Below are 19,912 nucleotides of genomic sequence, written 5' to 3' on the forward strand. Positions count from 1 at the left end.
TAAATAACTACAGCATTTGGCCAGTTCACAATGGAGGGAAAAATGAACGGCGTAAGGAGCTAAAAATCATCTATAGTTTGAGTGTTAACTTTCAGATGATAAACAACCCTCAATCTATTTTAGATTCTATTTTAGAAAGAATGAGAGGAGTAAATATGATATAACTAAATATCCATCCAAATAAATTTCAGAAATACACATAAATAGATTTTTAAAAAAGTTAACATAAAAGCATAATTTAAATTACAACTTAAACAAGGCTTAAATTTAATCCTAATTAAGCTGCACATATCTTTGTATAATGTTCAGTGTGAGGATCTCATTAAATAAGTGTTTTCTTCTAAGTCTTCTCAAAAAGCAAGGGCATTATATTGCTTTTCATATGCTTAATGATATCTGTTTTGTAGTGTACTCTGATAGACACTAAAAAAATTCCTTTTATGGGCCCCAAGATCCCTGACATCACAAGGAAATGATTCATTTACAACTTCGGTAACAGATGAGTTTTTTAAGCAGTGATTTGGGGCTATTGTTAATAACAAGGTACATGAAAGCTTCTTTATAAAACTAAAATTGTATAATAAGTAAGGGTTTAATACCATTTAGTAAATGGTAAATGTATTATGTAAATTGTTTCATGGAATCCCACACTGGGGACCTGGGCCTATTGTTTCCCTTTGAATAACAGATTCTTCCCTAAATCATTTGAAATCTGTTCCCTGTAAATTTTAAATAGGATAACATTATTTCGTTATAATAGAGTAGTTTAAATTTAAGCACAACCATTCTGTTTCAATTATAGAAGTGTCATTGGGATTTAATTACACAATTTGAAAGACTGAGAGCAAAAACTACCTGTGTGCTCCTGATCTGGGAAGGAAGGCCTATCTCCTCCAGACCAGGGTTTCTGGACTTTGGCATTATTGCCATTTTGGACGGGATTGTGCTTGTGTGTGTGTCTGTGGTAGGGGGGAGTGAGGAGGGATGCTGACTTGTACATTTTATGACATTTAGCAGCATCTTAGATGAGATCGCAATAGCATTGCACTCCTAGTATGACAATCAAAAATCTTTGCAGATCTTACCAAATGTCCCAGGGAAGAATTACTCCAGGTGGAGACCTACTGCTTAAAAAAATAAATAAATAAATAAAAAACTCTGAGCAACCCACCTGGCCACTTAAAAGCATAATCCTTCAGCCTCTCTTCCTTGGATACCTGGTGGAATCAGTGCCGCAGCTGTCACCCATTCCCTACGAAAATCACTGCCTTTGTCTGAAGTAGTAAAGCTGAGATACTGCACTCAAGAACTCACTACCAAGCAGTGAGCAATCTCCTCTCTACAAACATCATGGACTCAAGTCAGGAGCCCTTTATCCTTTACCCTCTTCCTCCACCCTCTAAGGTAGATGGAGGTAGTAACCAGATGTGCTTTATTCAATCTATGGTTTCTGCTAATAGCCACATTAGAGAAATGAAGCTGCTCTTGTTGGTTCAAAAACTGACCCCATACATGGAGTGCAAAGAGAGACTGAAGAAAGAGGCAAACCACTCCAGACTGGTAGGTGGCAGGTTTAATAAGCATGGGAAGTTACATATGAGGTTTGTCTTGGGTGGCTGTGAGACAAATAGACTTCTGAACCTGCCCACCAGAATCTTAAAAGTTTATTTGGAGGCCTTTACTGGATTCAGTCACATGTACTTTCCAGATGGTCTGCATCATACATTGCTCTCTCAAGGCTGTGTCCTTGAAAACAGCTCCAGCTGTGGGAAAGGTGGTCAGAAGGTACATGGCAAGGGCAGGGGAGGGGTTGAGGAGCCTCTGATTGGTGGGTCCAGCTCATGAGTCAGCTGAAGTCACATCCTCTCATTGATGACCTCCAATAGCTCTTTGTTTCATTTTTGAAGCTCAAAGATCAATCTTTACCTAAGCCTTTATTAAGGACCTGTATGTGTTAATAAGCCAGGCCTGTTGACATTTTATATCTATTTAAAAGACCATGGTGATGTGTCCTTCCATGGATTGTGATCACATGTAACCATAGGTCCACAGTTTCTGCTCTGGAGAAAATAATAAATAGGAACAGTGCAGAATCCCACCTTTAGATGAGCAGCTACCTTCAGATGTGGCTGACAGAGGACAAGGCCAATAAGCAGGCTAGTCCACTCTCATCCATCCTTTCTAAGAAAGAAGCAACCACAGCTCAGGGTCTCTAGAATTTCTAGACAGGTGAAGAAAGCCACATTCTGGCAGGGGGCATGAATAGTGAACTTAATATCTAGATATCACTTGATATTTAATTTGTCAGGGAAAATTTATTGAAATAATTTTGTCCAATTCCTGTTGGTCAGTGTTGTATCAGTTATTTTGTGTTGAATGAAAGAAACACCTGGAAACTTAACAACTTAAAAAGATAACCATTACTTCTGTCAGGTTCTCTGGGTCAAAGCAAGTCATAGACAAGCCCAGATTCACAGAACTGAGATGCAGATTCCATCTCTTGAATAGGAGGTGCTATAAAATATGTTAGTCATTTGTTTTGTAATTTTTCTTAGATGTTCTGAATTTCATTAATTTTGCAGTTAAAACAATTAAATGAGGTGTTTTTCAAAGTAAGAAAATATCCTTAATTTTGGCAGGAGCTATGAAATTTATAATATAGATTTGCACAATGTTTATAAATGATTCTATTTGAAGAGCAGGCATAGACAATTGTATTTTATAAAGTGCCAAGCCCAGGAAAAAGGTACTGCTTCTAGGAAAATTGACTGCAAGCCTTTTTTCTACTTATTTCTTTTTCTTCCTTTGTTCTTTCCACTCAAATTCTTGATACTTGGATGTCCTCACGTGGTAGAACAGAAGTAGTATTTTTTTTAAATAACATTGAATAAATATTTTACTATATCCTCTTACACAGTTTCCTGTAATATTAATCTATAGGTTTATTTACTTTTAGGGGAAATCATGATTCCATTAATGTGCCCAGGATCTTTTAAAGAGTGTTTTTGGTTCATATTCAGATAACAGATGCTCTGAGGCTATGTAAACTACATAACTTTCTCTCTGCCATGACAACAATTATAAGCACTTTGCTTCTGGCTTATTTCCATAGCTTTTAATATATAAAAATTCCAAATTATATCATTTTATATTTGGTGTCTGTGTATTTGCAAACATACTATTCACATGGAGATTTTGCTTATAAGCTTAAAAATGACAAAAATATTTGTATAAAATTATAGATTTAGGAGTCCTATAAAGTTTGCTATTCTATGATCATATATATATTACATATTTTTCTCTTAAAAAGATAAGATATATTCACAAATGTACTATAAGACTGTAGATCTAAGAATAAAGGCTTATGCCACAAAGAAACAAAGCACAGTACGAAAAAGGACATGAAGAAGGGACATAAGAAAGTTTGAAGCCATTAAGTAAGAAAGGACAATAGAAAAGAGGATGAGGAGGAGAATGATATAGAGTAGTTTAAAAAAATTACAAAAAAGCAATGTATATGTTTTCTTTCCTCTTTTTCATAATTTTATGTGCTTTTACTGTTTTCAGAGTAAGCCACACAGTAAAAGAAACCCACATTCTACTGCTGAATACTCAAGCATGCTTTGAAAGAAGCCATGGTTTAAACTGTGTGGGACAGCAGAATAATTCGGTGGACCTGAGCTCAGATCTAGTCCTACCCCGACATTTGCCATCTGAAATGAGCTGGGGAAGCCTCCCTGAAACTCATTTTCTTCAACAGGAAATTGAACATGATAATAGTTCCCTGTTAGTGTCAATGTAAATTTTGAATTTTTTTTTAACACAATCTTTTTTTGAGGTGAGTGGGGGCCAAGGTAATTTGGTCTGTTTGTTTGTTTGTATAATGGAGGTCCGGGATTGAACGTAGGACCTCGTGCATGCTAGGCATGCACTCTACCACTGAACTCTACCCTCCTCCTCAAATCTGAATTCTTGAAAAATTAAAATATGTGCAGAACAGTGTAATAGTCCAATAAATGGTAGATATTTTACAAATATACACCAACATATTTTTGAGGAACCACTTTCTATTCTGTTTCTGTTATACAAGAAATTTTTATATTTGTAGTAAATAAAATATATGCAGATACTTGAGAAGTCAACCTCTCAACCTTTGCTCAACCTTTAAGCAAACACGTCTAGACTGTTTAAAACTTCAGGGATGTCAAAAAATTTCAGTTGCATCTTGCTGATATTTATGTTTTTTGACAAAATCAAGGGTTTAAAAAATGTTAGTGTAAAGTTGATTCACCAATACTTAAATACTTAAAAAGTGCTTTTTTCCTCTTGTTCATCTGGACTGGAACTCAAAGCTTTCACAATTCAGTTCTCACATTGATTCCTTTGGACATCTTTCAGTACATGGTGTCCTATCTCTGTGTCTAGACAACTTTTTCATAAGACAAAAGATGTTGGAGTAGTGTGTGTGTGTGTGTGTGTGTGTGTGTGTAAATTTTTTAAGAAATTATCTAATAGATAATATCACTGCCTTAGAGAAAATGCTCCACTGAAGATCAATTGAAATTAGAAGAATACCTAAGACTTTTTCATGGCCAAATTGAGCCCATATTATTCCTTCACATCCACCCCATAAAACTTGTCATGGTTTTCTTCAATCCCACTAACATTTTCTCATCTTTTTCTCTCTTTCTCTCTCTCTCTCCCTCTTCCTTCCTTCCCTTTCTTCTTCAATTCTTTGGAAACCTCAAGCCACTATCCTCCTTGGAAATTAAGCCTGACATTCTCTTCTCCCAATATCCTGTTGTGGCTGAGTGTCCATTTGTCACACCCCAGCTTGAAATGTAACTCCCTAAGAGAAGACATTCAGAACACTAGCTCTAAAATAGCCATGAAAACATCCTCACTCTATACCTCTGCCCCCTTATTTCTTCTTTACATTTTTATTTTTTGCATTCTGAAATTACTTTACTTATTTTTTTTCATTTACAGTGTCTCTCTCCCAGTTAGAATGTAAGTTCTTGGAATGCAAAAATTCCACAGCCCTTTAGTATAGAGAAAATGTGTGATGAATACATAGTATATATATTTGAATGACTAACCTTTTGAATCAATAGATGTATGAATATATTAATAAGGGCTGGAGAGGGGACAGGGAGACACACTTTGACTTACTCCATTCATAATTATTTCCTAAAGAATGGGTGAGTGGTTTATCTCCTGGAACACATGTAAGTCAGTGTTACACTCCTATGTGTGCGTGGGGAGGAAGTTTATTATGACATCACTGAGTGGCTCACTTGAATCTCCTTTTATCCTGAAAATGTTTAGATATATCTGCTGTGCTACACACAGAAAAAGTGATAGAGAAAGCTGCCACCACTTGGTTTATTCCCTTCCAAGTCCATTATATTTTTCAATTTAAATATGAGAGATAATCAATACACTGGGTGCATTCCAGATGTGTTTTTAAGACAGTAAACTGTAAATGTGATATGACCTGAGGTTGAAAAAAGAAAACTGTGTGCAGAGGCATCAGTGAATTTCAGTGCCATCACTGAGCAGAAGTAGCAAGAAGGATTTTGAAAGCAGGGAATGCAGCTTGTTCCTAGGGGCATTCTAAGTTTTAGGCAGTTTCTGCTTTTTTTCTCTTCCAAAAATATTAAATGATCTTACCAATGTTATTCATCTTTCTTACAGTAATTTTATTTTACATATTTACCATGGCTGATTCTACTAGAACCTGAGTTAACCTATCACAAGGAAATCATTCTGAACAGAGACACAGTAAATTATCACAAGGTATGGGTTAAAGCAGTTTATGAAAAAAACTATCTTACTCAGGAAACAACTTAAAGGAAAATTGGATTAATTCTCTTCAGGAAGCAAAAAGTGTTTGTTTATTTAGTTATCTGCTTAGACATCAGGCATATAATGAAATTATAGATAGATATGCACGTATATGTATATAAAGTCCTGCTCTTCTTTTCTTCAAAATTCCTAGACTTTCTATGAAGTCTTTTCTATTAGCTTCATTACATTCACCCTTTTATTCATTTATCTATAAGTAAAGTTGTATTATAAAATTACCAAATGCCAGGCACTAATCTATAGTAGTGAATTCACAGGTCCCTAGCCTCACAGAGTTTACACTGTATTGGAAATTATTAGCTGGCATTTAAGAGCACTCCTGATACTCCAGCAGTCTTAGTTCTTTGGTGGGCATTATGTTAATATCATTTCTCATTCAAAGGACAAGGAGATGAAGTCTCAGAGCATGCAAATCACTTCTTCAAGATCATCAAGCTAGTAAGCATTAAATATGAGATTTAACCCCATCCAGTTTGCCCATGCCCACGAGTCCAGCTGCCATGCTATTTCACCTTTTTAACACATATTCTTCTAATACGTATTATCTATGCTACTCACATGTTTCCTTGCGTTTTTAAGTAAATTTAATATTTTAATGGTGAAAATAGAAAACAACACAGAAATTTGGAAAATGGAGAAAATATTCATATTGACACCATGTTATAACTATTATTCTCTAAATATTCTCATGTTTCAATCTGTTAACACTTGGAATCATAGTTCATGAGCAATTTCACCTCCTGTCTTTTCCATTTTATTATAATGTTTCTATTATGTTACATGCAATTCACATACATTTTATTATAATGTTTCCACAATGCTACACAGAGTTCATAATCATTATTTTTAGAGGCCACTTAAATGTATATTGAGTTGATATAGCATAATATAATTAATACTCTCATTGGTAGCTATTTTACTTCACTGGAGGGAAGAACCCCATGATTTTATCACATAAAAAAGGTCTTTAGAATTTCAATTCAAGTTAAATTGAACATGTGCAATTGTTTGACAACTTTATGATAGCTAGCCTTCCAGGTACTGATATGTCTCCAAAAATGCACTTCAACAAATATTTCTTGTAGCCTAACATTCACCACTCACTGTGATAGGTCTTAAGGATGTTTAATTGGTGGGAAACAGTCTCTAAACTGAAGAAGCTTCTAAATCAGTCACAGGTGACAGAAATCCAAAACAGTATTAGCTAGAACATATAAAAATGCAGCAAGTCTAGTAATGTGGTGTTGATGAAAATGGATGTGATAGAAAGGGCTTTGGAAAAGGTGATATTTACACAGAAATCTGAAAGGGTGGTAGAAATTGGTTGCTTAGGTTGAGACTGCTCAGGCTGCTATAACAAGATACCACAGACTGGGTGGATTAAACAACAGGCACACTTATTTCCATACCATTCTGGAGGCTGGCAGTCTGATATATAGTTGCCAACAGGTTGGTCTCTGGGAGACCTCTCTTTCTGCCTTGTAGATGATGATCTGCTCTCTGTGTCTTCATATGTCCCCTTTTTTGTATGTACATGGAGAGAGAACCGGTATCTTTTCCTCTTTTGATAAAGACAGAAGTCCTGTGGGATTAGGGTCCTACCCTAATGACTTAATTTAACTAATTACCTCATAAGTGTCCTATGTATGGCCACAATCACATTGGGGGTTAGGACATCATATGACATCATATGAATTTTAGAAAGACACAATTCAGTCCACAACAGATAAGCAGAAGGGTGGAGATGAGAAATGAGTTAAATCCTGAGGAAGGGAAGGGATAGATGGATAGATAGGTAGGTAAAGTTCATCAATAATACATTTAGAAAATTGTTTTAAAAACTTATGATGGGGAGAGAAGAAACTAGTAAAATAACTTCATGCTATCTTAGAGGAGATTAAATTGAAATTTCCAGCAAAATTAACAATCACAGTTTGAACAGGTCGCTTAAAACAAGACAGGAAATCAATTATTTAATAGCATTTTTAGTTTATAGATTTGCTTCTAGTTAGGGTCAAGTATGAATAATTAACTTACTTGATTACAAAATCATTCTGAATAATCTGCTCATAATTTTAAAGATAATATGAAAACTATAATCATAAAATGTGAGAGAAGAAAATATATAGAGAGATGAAAGAAGGTTGTTAACAAGAAATATGTACCTCCAACAGAGGTCTCTAAAGAAACTAAACTAAACCTTTGTCAGGGCAGGAGACAGGAATAAGATTATAGACTCAGATTCTTCTTTTGACCAATATTTGGACAAACTTGATCAGATTGATAAAGATGAAAAGATGACACCTGCCTTAAACTTATTATCTAATAATGATGTACAAATGTTTTCAAAGGCTGTCTGTATTTCAATATATGAAATCTCTTTCTGTATTATGGGAGTTAGAGTTCAAAAAATCTTCCTTTGTGGACTCACAATATATGTTAATATGACAGCTAAATTTTTTACATATTTTTAGAAAATGAAAATGATTTATTAAATACAATTTTAATAATTTGATTTATAAAAGAGCTGGAGGTGGCAACCCACAATAAATTAATCTATTGTGAATTATGAAAATATTAATCAGCTTGATGTAAACATCTGTGGTTCACAGAAATGGCCTGGAATTATTTATCAGTGTCATTTCTCCTTTCTGCCTCACCTAACTCCACTTAATGACTGGGACTCGCATGTCTTTGTCATTACATAGGGAATAGAATATGTGCCAAAACATACAGCTCAGGGTTTAAAAGTTAAATTGCATGAATATTTATGAATACACTGTCTAGTATACAAAAATTCTAAAATACCTCAATGATTGAGATTTAGCATTCAACTTGACAGAGTGAGAAAATGTTCGCTTTAAATTTAAAACAAAATAACTACCATTTCTTAATCTGTTAGACTGTACTAACAGCTTTACCTCCCCTATTTAATTTAACTGTTCAAAACAATTTTATTTAAAAAATACTGAAGAATGCATGGGAATGCAAATTGATGGTAAGTTATAAAGCCAGAATTTGAAATCAAGTATATCTGATTCAAGATGCCATGCTCATTTTTCTCATCTGCAAAATTGAAAAAATATATACCATGTCCTCCTTAACTCACATTATATTGAGGTTCAAATGTAAGAGTGAGAATATTGTAAATTGTGACATCAAAATAGTTGTACAATTATTTATTCAGCTATGGGTGATGGTTGCTAGTACAAGCTAATAACAACATAAAACTCATATATATGTGGATAGTTGAGTTAGAATGAAGTTCTTCAGTGGATTAACAGGAATTACTGAAAACTTGTTTTGTGGTTGTTAAGTTCATCAAATCATTGAAGAAGAAATGTTTGAAAAGTCCTTTAAATCACATAAAGAAGGTAGATGTTTGATCCAATTCCAAATCAATATCCCTTCCTCCTTTAAAAATATATGTCTAATTTCCAGCTCACTTTACAAATTTTTTCCAAATCTTTCAAACCTCTATGGCATTCTTCTCTGGTGTTTCTATATGAAAAGCTTCCTGGATGTCTGTTTTATATTGTTCTAGTACTTATCCAAATATTCATTTTTAATTAACATTTCCTATCTCTATTTCCTAAGGCTGTTATATAACTGTGTCTATGATACCAGAGAGATCACGGACTTTGCTTCTGTAAGTCACAAAACCCTTCAACTAATTATCCTGCAATTAGCAATGCACAATGAAGAAGTAAGTTCTTAATATTTGCTTGTGGTTGACAAGTATTATGACAATGCAATTTTCTGAAAAGGTTACCAGCTCACTGGGAGTATTTAGCAATGGAAATAAGGCCCCTACACCTGGGGCCTGACATAATGGACCATATTGCATTCATATCTAACATCATGAGGCCCACTATAATATAAATGGTGAAAGTAAGCGGATAGCTAAACTGATAGACTTTATGCATGGATTAATGTCTTTGAAAAATGTTTATTAGTGTATTTGTACCTCCAGTATGTCTGAAAAATGTAGGTAATAATCTACCTTCTGGAACAGCACTGAATATATATGTGTATATATGAATACATTTACTTAGTTTCACATCCACACACCCACAAGCAAACATACAAAATATCCATTATATATATTTGTAAACTTATATAGAGGACTTCCTTTTTTATGTGTGAACTATGCACGTGGTATCTTATTTTTAAAACACATTATGTGTATAAGAAAGACTGCATTACACATATCCATATGTAGGAGCCTAAGCGATTGTTGATCTTTTTTTAAATAGGACTATTACTCCATGATCTCTTATTTCTAAATCCAGAACTCTCTTCCCTACTGTCCTATGAAGGGGAAAGTGGAGTGTGTGTTGGAGAGCAGAAGTAGATGAGAGGCCTTTGTAAATCAAAGAATGAAAACTCATCATTTTGTCCTTAGATATGTGACATACAATTTAACCACATTCATCAAAGGAAAAACATTCAGGAAAAACTTTAAGTCCCCTAGTTCCATTTGTTAAAGGTGATATAAGTTGATCTTTTTTATTGCTTTATGCTTTTTTTTGAAAAATGAATTTTCCTCATTGAAGAAGTTTGCCCTGCCTTGGAAAACAGCTTGCCATCAAACATGTTCCCAAGATATTTACAAGCTTGATGCATTAAAGGGAAGAATTTTTGTATACAAGTCTTTGCAAATTTTCTTGGATGAAATGCAAGAAGGGTTTGATTTGTATGAGATTCTACTTGATGGCAAACAGGGCAGAGCTATCTCATGGTTCCCAGGAGGCTTACACCCAACAGCATGAAAACTTGGAAGTCTGCCTGTATTACCTTATGTGATGACTGCAGAGCTCAATCGCATTTAAGATTTAATATCATTGGCAAGATGCCTCCAGCAGCCACTGAATAATATGGAGTAAAAATGTCTTAATCTCCAAAAGATTGCTGCCTTGTGAAGTAAATTACTCTAGTTACATTAACAAGTTAACTAGGTACAAGGTGAGAATATAAAATCTTAGAACTAAACTCTGGTTCATATATATTCAAAAGGTAGCAGGATAAAAGCAATGTATAGACTAAGAAGAAGCAGGGAGAAATTTGTGATGTTTGGACACCAAAGAAGACTGAAATTTATGAGAAAGAAGTATCAACCTAGTGTAAAAAGCCGGGTCTCCTTTGGCTCTAATACTAAGTTTGTCATTTCTAAGTAGTGTGATCTTGGACAAGTAACTTAAATTCTTAATATCTGTTTTCTTGATTGTAAAATTGGATTAATAATGAAACCTAGCTCATGGAATTATCAGGGAGGCTTTAAAGGATAAAATACATTAAATTATTAGAACATCTAGACTTTTATACTATAGTTTTATGTTATTATCATTATCAAAGTCATTAAAATTAGGAATTAAAAGTGATCATTTTCTTTACTTTTCTATATGTAACTTCTATTGTTACCACAATTTCTTTATTTCTTAATGCCTACATTCAGTTCAAGCTCTAAAGAGAAAAGACTGAAATTTTTCTATTATTTTAAAGGGTTAATAACACATTCTTTAGAATGGAACAAAGTCTCTTATTCTTTATCCTAAAATGACCCACTAAAATAGTAACCTGTGAGTTACAGAGAATTTGGTAAATCTAAAAACTCACCTTGCTATTTATTTTAACAACATTAAATTAAGATGAATGCAAAGATTCTTTAATCTGGAAATAAAGATGAGAGATGCATCAGTACATATTTGGTGATTGAAGCCAAAAAATTAGTAATTTTGGACATTAGGAAATTTAAATCCTAGGACATTATTTAAGAATGTACAACTGCTAGACTGGCACTAAAACACAAACACTGGTGTGGAGGCTACCAATTGTAAAGCTAGTATTCATAAACACTAAGGACTTCTCTCACAATACTTTGATATTTTTTCCCCAAAGTGTGACCAAGGATAGAGCATTTATCGAGACTTAATTGTGATAAGTATCAGGATTATGTGTTTTTCTGAAATCCATCAATGAAACATAATGAAATAATCTATAACCACTGATTTAATATTTCCCCTGTTATTTGATTGTGAATATGGGGGGTGGAGAATAAAGTTTAATAAAATTTCAATCACATAGATGCAATAGCATTCAATCTCAATATCCCAAACAAGTGGTTCAAAACAGAATGTCATATATCAAATCACTGATATGCTCATCCAGGACAGTGACCTTAGCATTTGTCATCTTGTCACTCGTAAAAACCCTCAAGACCTCAAGAGGCAGAAATGTCCAAAGGCCTGTCTCAGATAGGTTGATTTAAATTCTCATGTATTTAGAATCAATTGGAGACTTTTCAATAAAACTAAAATTATATAGCAGTTTTAAAAAGAATTTTGCTATCAGAGGAAACACAGCAGTAATGAGACAGAAAAAAAAAATATTAATAAAAAGAAACCCCTGCATTTACTTGGCATTAGTTTTGGCTATTTAGATTCTGCTTTCAAAGGATGTCCATGATAATTATTTTTCTTTGTTTGTTTTCCTTCGGATTGGCTCTTCATTTGACAATGACTGTGTAAGCTCTATGTTTTGAATATGCGCCTGATTGACAACAGCAAAAGAGGAAGAAATGGTCACTTAACTTGAAACTCCACAGGAAAACAGGACACTCATATAAAGATGATTTTAAGAGCTGAATATATGTTATTCTGTTTGAAAATCATTGTACTGAGAGAATTTTAATAATAATATTTTAATTAATGTGTGATGAGAAGGAAGTCTGCATTTATGGTACTTGTACAATATTCACTTTGATTTCATGTCTTTTAAAAATATATTTTCTACAGTAACATATCTGGTTCATTGACAGTCATTTATACTACTCATTAGATGATAATACATGAATGAAATTGTAGTTAAATGCATAAAATATCACTACATGAGGCAAAAATTCTAAAACAAATGTATTAAAAAATGCTGTCTTCCATTCTGTCTGATACTCCAGTTGATCTCTGATATTTAGGGTTACCATGACAACATGAAATTTGTGTACTACTTAGCATTTAAGAATTTATTTTAATTTTTATCCTTATTTGATTTTTTAATATATTAAATGATAATTTCTCACATATTTCTGTTATATATCAAAATAATAAAACATTTGAGCACCTTAAAATGTTCTAATAAGTTATTATAAATATTATTGTAATAAATTATATAGTTACTGTTTATGAAGTTACAATAAATTATATAATTAATAAAAATATATAGGTATATAGTTTTCTGACAAATTATTAAAATACTATAATAAAGGACACAAAAAATTATGGCAAATGCTTTGCCCTTATGGAATACTTCTTTATTCCTAATAATACAAATAATTCTAAGAATTAACAGCAGCCCTGATATTTAATAATTTAGTCCATACACACACATGCAGACACACATACACTCACACACTAACACACAAAAATCATATACTGGCCAATGTTAAGGGCTCCTTCTTAAGAAGACAGTGTCATATCTAACACTTGTTTTGTTGTTTTGGTGGTTGAAACTCTCCCAGTAGGGACTTTGCTTTATTGGTAACCCTCTTTTCCCAAAATGCCATCACAAGGAAATGACTGATTCAACTGTGGCTAAAGAGTTTATGAGTGATTTGTTCACATACTTATTTCTATTTTTCATTTTGTGAAGATCAATGGAAGTCAGCAGTTATGATACTTAAAAATCTAAAAAGCATTAAGTGCACCACCACATAGTAGGTCCAGAAATGTTCCCATGTGTGTTTATCAGCTTTACTTATACAAAAACCTACAGCAAAACTCCAAAGAAGGACTCCATCTTTTCACCTCCTGCTCCTGGGAAGGCGGTGGGGATATTCAGCCTGAGGGGCAAATCATATTAAAATAAAAGGTAAAGAAATGGCACAACCTTATACAAGGCCAAAAATAATATAGACCTTGTTTAGAACTATTACCTATTAAAGGACGTGTGAAAAGCAAGAACAACGATGAACAAACAAAAACTGTTTGATCCCAACAGCTTGCCTTTCACTCTTACTTGTCTGCTAAAAAACACAAATGAATTGTAATAAGGATAGATAAGCAGTGTTTTCAGATGACACCTTAAACTCAGGAAATGACCAATATTCAGCCCAATTGGCTTAGTTTGCCAGGGATTGTCTTCAAAGAGAACATAAGAGAAAATACTTGGTGTTTCAGGGAACATTATTTCTTCCTGATGAAAAGGGAGAGTAGTAAGAAAGATCTCCTCCACACACTTCTTCCTTGCTGCTTTCAGATGTTGTTAACTGAGGATGTGATACTGAAACCCCAGCACCATCTGATGAATGGAGGAGTAGCCCGAATACTCAGCAGAATGCTTGAAAAGGATTCCATCATTCCATCACTGGAGCACCCTTTTTGATATTCTCTTTTTCTAGAATTTCTATTAAAGGAAAGCATACAAGTGCCTACAGTAGAAGCCAAAATTATTCAGATTTTCTGCAACTTGAAGACAACACATCCTCACTGAATCAGATGCCCACTTGGAAATCAGATTCAGGATTACACATATTTGTTGATTTTCTCCATTCTCTTATTCCACTAGGAAGCAGTTTTGGTTAATTTGTGAAACCAGAAAGAATTTGAAGCCATAGGAAATATATAAATTATGATGGCTATAGAGTCTGCTTGCCCTTGTTTTGTCCACTTGTAATTTTATCTGGTACCCTTCTTTTCTCTATTTCACTTACTTTTACTGCTTCATTTTCATGTGCTTTATCCTATCAATTAACATCAATTCATATTACTATATTTGGTTGGGCAAGATAAGAAATTATTACCCATGCTAATCCAAATAGCATAACATTCAACTATCAGTGAGTACACATGTATAGCATATAATTTTGTGCCTTATGTTTATCTTTGCAATTATGCTCTGTTTACCATGATATTAAAATTACTTGGATGCCTTCTACTGGTGCCAATTGAGGACAGAAAGAGGACAAAGGTAGAAAACATTCAGGAGAAAGTCAGAGTATACCACAAAAATGCAACAAATTAGAAAGCTAGAAGGTTAATAGTAACTACTTAATCCAGTTCCATTCATGAGAAAACTAAGATGAGAGACACAAAGCAGTATCAATCCCTTGTGGTGGTATAGTCAAGAAATGAATCCAGGTTCCTATTTACTGACATGGTCCTCTCTTAATTGCATTACATGGCATGCTTTCAAATGGAGCATCTTGGATGTCACATGATTTGCCCTGTTGATAAGCCAAGGCAAGTTAGCCTTACCTATGTAAAATATTAAATGAAGGATGGATGCAGAAATGAGCTAACAAGAGGGAAACTAAAAGAACAATTTAATTCAAAACAGTACAGATAGATTTTCTTTTTAATCCTCTCTTCTCCCAATTCCCCTGTTTGAATATTTCTTCTGGGCATTATCTTATTTAATTATAATTATTTGTTGATGTCTTCTTACATCTGTATGTATATTTTTTAACTCTGGTCTTTCTATTCATGTATAGGCCAGGCATTTTTTCTAGGATCTAGGAAGATTGTGTAAATAAACTGACAAATTGCCCCTTCTTTCACTCTAATGTGAGAAATAAATAATAACAAATAAATATATAACCTAACATTGGGTATTTTCCATGTGCCAGGCACTGTTTTAAGCCCCTTAGATAAAGTAACATTATCACTATCAAGGTACTATTATTAGCCTCATTTTTAGGGTTATGGAAACCAGAGCACAGAGTGGTAAGGTAAAATTGCTCAAGGTCACATAACTACTAAAAAGTAAAACCCAGGAAATATGGCTCCAAAATCTATTCTCTCAACTGCTATGCCGTGATAGCTCTCCATGTAAGAAGAGTTCTGAAAACAAATTAGAGTGTAACTTGTTAAGAGAAAATAGAATGGATGTATGAAATGGGAGAGGGTTTTTATTTAAAGAGGAAGATACATGCACCCCAATGTTCACAGCATCACCATATACAATAGTCAAGACATGGAAGCAACCTAAGTGTCCATCAACAGATGACTGGATAAAGAAGTTGTGGTATATTTATATAATGGAATACTACTCAGTGGTGAAAAAAGAATAAAATAATGCCATCTGCAGCAACATGGAAGAACCTGGAGATTGCCATTCTAAATGAAATAAGCCAGAAAGAGAAAGAAAAATACCATATGATATCACTCATATGTGTAATCTTAAAAAAAAAAAAAGAAAAAGAAAAAAAGAGGACACTAATGAACTCATCTACAAAACAGAAACAGACTCCCACATAGTAAATAATCTTATGGTTACCAAGGGATGGGGGTGGGAAGGGATAAATTTGGGAGACTGAGATTTGCAAATGTTAACCACGATATATAAAAATAGATTGAAAAAAACAAATTTCTTCTGTATAGCACAGGGAACTATATTCAATATCTTGTAATAACCTTTAGTGAAAAAAGAATATGAAAATGAATATACATATGTATGCATAACTGGGACATGATGCTGTACACCAGAAACTGATACATTGTAACTGACTATACTTCAATTAAAATAATGAAATAAAATAAAAAATAGGAGAGCCTCAATGAGAAGATAAGGGAGTTAGCCAAGTAACTAGATGAGAAAGAACTTCAAAGGGGTCTGCAAAGGTAAAGCCTTACTGTGGGATGTGCTTCCTGTGTTCAGGGCATAATCAAGAAAACACCTTGGATGATCTGCAGATGGCGGATGAGTCAACAGAGTGAGAAATGACCAGATCATGTCAGACTTTTGATTGCAGTATATTTTTTATGAGTAATGAAAACATTTTGAGGAACTCTGAGCAACTAAGTAGCACATTCAGATGAAAAGGATTAGTTAGCCTGGGAAATACCATATAGGCACTAAAAGTGAAAGAAGAAGAATCAATAAATATTTGAGCTTTAACAGCAGAGGTGGTGAATGGTGGTCAGTTTTTTTTATATTTGTATCACAATTTCCTGGACACTGGATATGAGGGGTGGAAATAGCCTAGAGTTAAGTCTGACTTCAAGTTTTTTGACCTTAGCCCACAGGCAAATGACAGTGCCAGGTACTGTAGTCGGGAAGCCTAGGAGAGAAGCAGATTTGAGGGTAGGGTAAACATGCAATTTGTGAATCTGTAACTTTGAGACACCTGTTTTTCCTACATTGTTTTATGTGGTAGCCTCTGGTACTTAGCAGAGACCAAATTTTACATTTTATTTAATCTACTGAAGTTAAACTTAAATTTAAAGCTGCTACTCAACTCACTGAAAAATTTTCCTTGTATTTGGATCAACTTAGCTTGTGACTCTACTTTCTGAACTGCAAATTTTATAAAATCCAAATACAGATCAAGTAATTGATGAAAATCTAGTATCTGAATTGGGATATCTTTTAAGTGTAAAATACATGCTAGTTTTCAAAGATTTGAGTTGAGTACCCCATAAAATATATTGTCTTCCATTCATTAGAGATATTGAGATTGGAGATACACATTTTGAAAGCATCAGTAAAAACATGGTGTTGAAGCTTTGGAAATTAATCATTTGATTAAAGAGTGTGTTTGGTTAGCAAGGAGTAACATCTTCCTATGGGTTGACAATGTGATCATGGTGAGCACCTGGCTTCTTCAGAGGAGGTCTGGTTTGCTTATTAGTGTTCAGGAGTTGGGGGATGGGTGGGGAAGGAAGGGAGAGGAAGGAGAGCTTTTATCCTCTTTGTTTTCATACAATCTTAGAAAAATAGCTAGATGCTTAGATTTCAGTCCTTTTCACCCACCATTCTTCAGTACATCTAGACCAATTTTGGCAAGATAAAACTAACCCTCAAATCATTTAGCTAATTTTCAAAAATTTTCCCAGAAAAGTAGTGATTAATTAAGATTAGGATTTAAATACATTTCAATGTATAATTCAGCAATGATTCCATTATCCTCAGGGTGACCAGATGCCCAGGTTTTCACAAGCCTGCTCTAGTTAGAAGCTTCTTGTTTGATTTAATTATCAATAGTGTTCCTTTTCACCCTAAACTGTTTCCTGATTCAGATGATAAATTATATATTCACCCAAATTATTCTACTGTTTTTCTTTAGTCTGATGAATCAAGGGTTTTTTTGTTAGTTTATTTCATCTGGTTTTCTGTTTTTGCTTTTATTTTGTTTTTTGGTTTTGTGCTTTACTTTGTTTAATTTCATATTTTTATTTTATATTTCCTAATACCTGTCTTATTGTTTTCTGTTCATCTCCACCACATTACTTTAATTAATTATCAGGTCAGCATCAATTCTTACTTGGATTATGCAATCAGATTCTTAACTAGTGTTCCTGCCTCCTCATCTCATTACTCTAATCCTATCAACACTGCAGGACTGATCTTTCTAAACTACTATAAAGGAAGTAAATGTGAAGGATTCAGAATGGCAGAAAAGGAAGAGATTGATAAAAGAAAGACAGAACTGGAGGTGAGACCAGCCTCACAATGTGCTGACATTTAAATTTGACCTTGATAAAGAGACAGACATTTCCCCATGGGGGTAAAAAATGAAAAGAAAAGGCAGAGACTCTGATAAAGAAGAAAAGAAGGTAAAACCAGGAGAAGGTTGTAGACCTCCCTGACATAGGACTGTTCAGTTTATGCTTTCCTGCTACAAAGCTCTTAAACTTTTTTTAATCTCTTCTCAGAAAACATTTTTTGCAGAATAATGTTTATTTTCTACATAAATGCATACTGAATGCACTATAAAATGTGATAATTCAACAATATGATTCCAAACAAAGACACACTCAAAAATGAAAAGAGGTTTCTAGTGACAAATTGTCTAGCTTGTACAATGTCACATGGGGCATCTTTGAGTCACCTGCCATGTTTTGATGGACCCCAAGCAATTTACATTCCCCTACCTATGCCAATCAAGACAAGTAAAAATGTAGCATTTTCTGCAACTCCTCTATCTGTTTTGCATATGCAATATTTCCAAGTATTTTAAAATCCTCTCTAATATAGCCTTTATCTTTTCCTAAGCATGTTTTCTGTGTTGTAACAATATTTAAGGGCTGCTTGTTTGTTTGCCAGAATAACTGGCACACTAAAAGACTGGAAACATAAACAAAGAATAATGTAACTTTCTAAGAATGATCCCTTTGCTGCTTTTATCTACCAACCACAAGTCATTTATTCTTTTTTTAGTGAGGCCAGCACACATTCAGTAGAATACATGTTATGGAAATAATTTTCTAATTAATAATTTGAGTGTTTTAAATAATTACTTTTAGGACCAGAGATTCTTAGCATGTTAAAATGCTAAATGTAGCCACTTCTTCCAAAAATACACACCAGGCTCATGGCATCAGTGAGGTCACTTTCACTAGGGCATGGGTGTAATGAGGTAGGCAGAGTAATTGGGAATTGGGAAATCAGAACAAGAATCTTAATTCTGCTAAGAAGATCCCCAGAATAGGGACTTTCTTTTATTTACTGCTGTGTTCTAGCATCTAGACCAAAGCCTGACTTTCATTAGCACTAAATAAACACTGATGAATGAACTCAAGGATACCAAGCACAGCAGTTCTTCAGTTTTCTCATCTGATGTTAAAGGGTCATATCAAAGAATTCTGATGTTTCTGTTGCATCCTATATTCTATAGTTTAGCTAACAAAACAATGTTAAATGTTATTTTTGTTGCCTATCATTTTCCCTATATCATTCTTCCTTCCTTCCTTTCCTTTCTTTCCTTCTCTTCTCTTTGCTTATTTCTCTTTTGTCCTCTCCATCTTTGTCTTTTTTCTTTTTTTTTCCTTTCTTATTAACACCTTAAAGATAGTAGAACTGAATCTTTTCAAGTTTAAATAGCATGAGTGATCTTTGCTTAGAAGCAGATGATAAGTAGTGGTCCAGAAAAAAGGAAACAAGGAGCCCTTCTCTGCCTTTCAGAGAATGCACAGAACATAGGAAACACTTCTTTTCACATAGAAAAGGAAAAGCTGTCAGCCCTGAGACACAGGGAGGTGCTGAGATACAGGTACCCTTCTGCTTCTCGAAAGTTTGCTTTATGCCACTGAGACAGGAAGGGGGCAAGTCA

At 34.0% G+C, this 19,912-nt stretch overlaps 1 long non-coding RNA gene across 1 annotated transcript; it reads left to right on the top strand.

The window, feature by feature from the left end:
* Positions 1–505: 505 nt before the first annotated feature.
* Positions 506–12,253, top strand: LOC116668283. The gene is made up of 2 exons (XR_004325399.1): positions 506–1,560; positions 3,568–12,253. It is a non-coding gene; the product is annotated as an uncharacterized LOC116668283 (long non-coding RNA).
* The last annotated feature ends 7,659 nt before the right edge of the window (positions 12,254–19,912 follow it).

This window comes from Camelus ferus, chromosome 2 (genome assembly GCF_009834535.1).
Source record: "Camelus ferus isolate YT-003-E chromosome 2, BCGSAC_Cfer_1.0, whole genome shotgun sequence".
Taxonomy (NCBI): Eukaryota; Metazoa; Chordata; class Mammalia; order Artiodactyla; family Camelidae; genus Camelus; species Camelus ferus.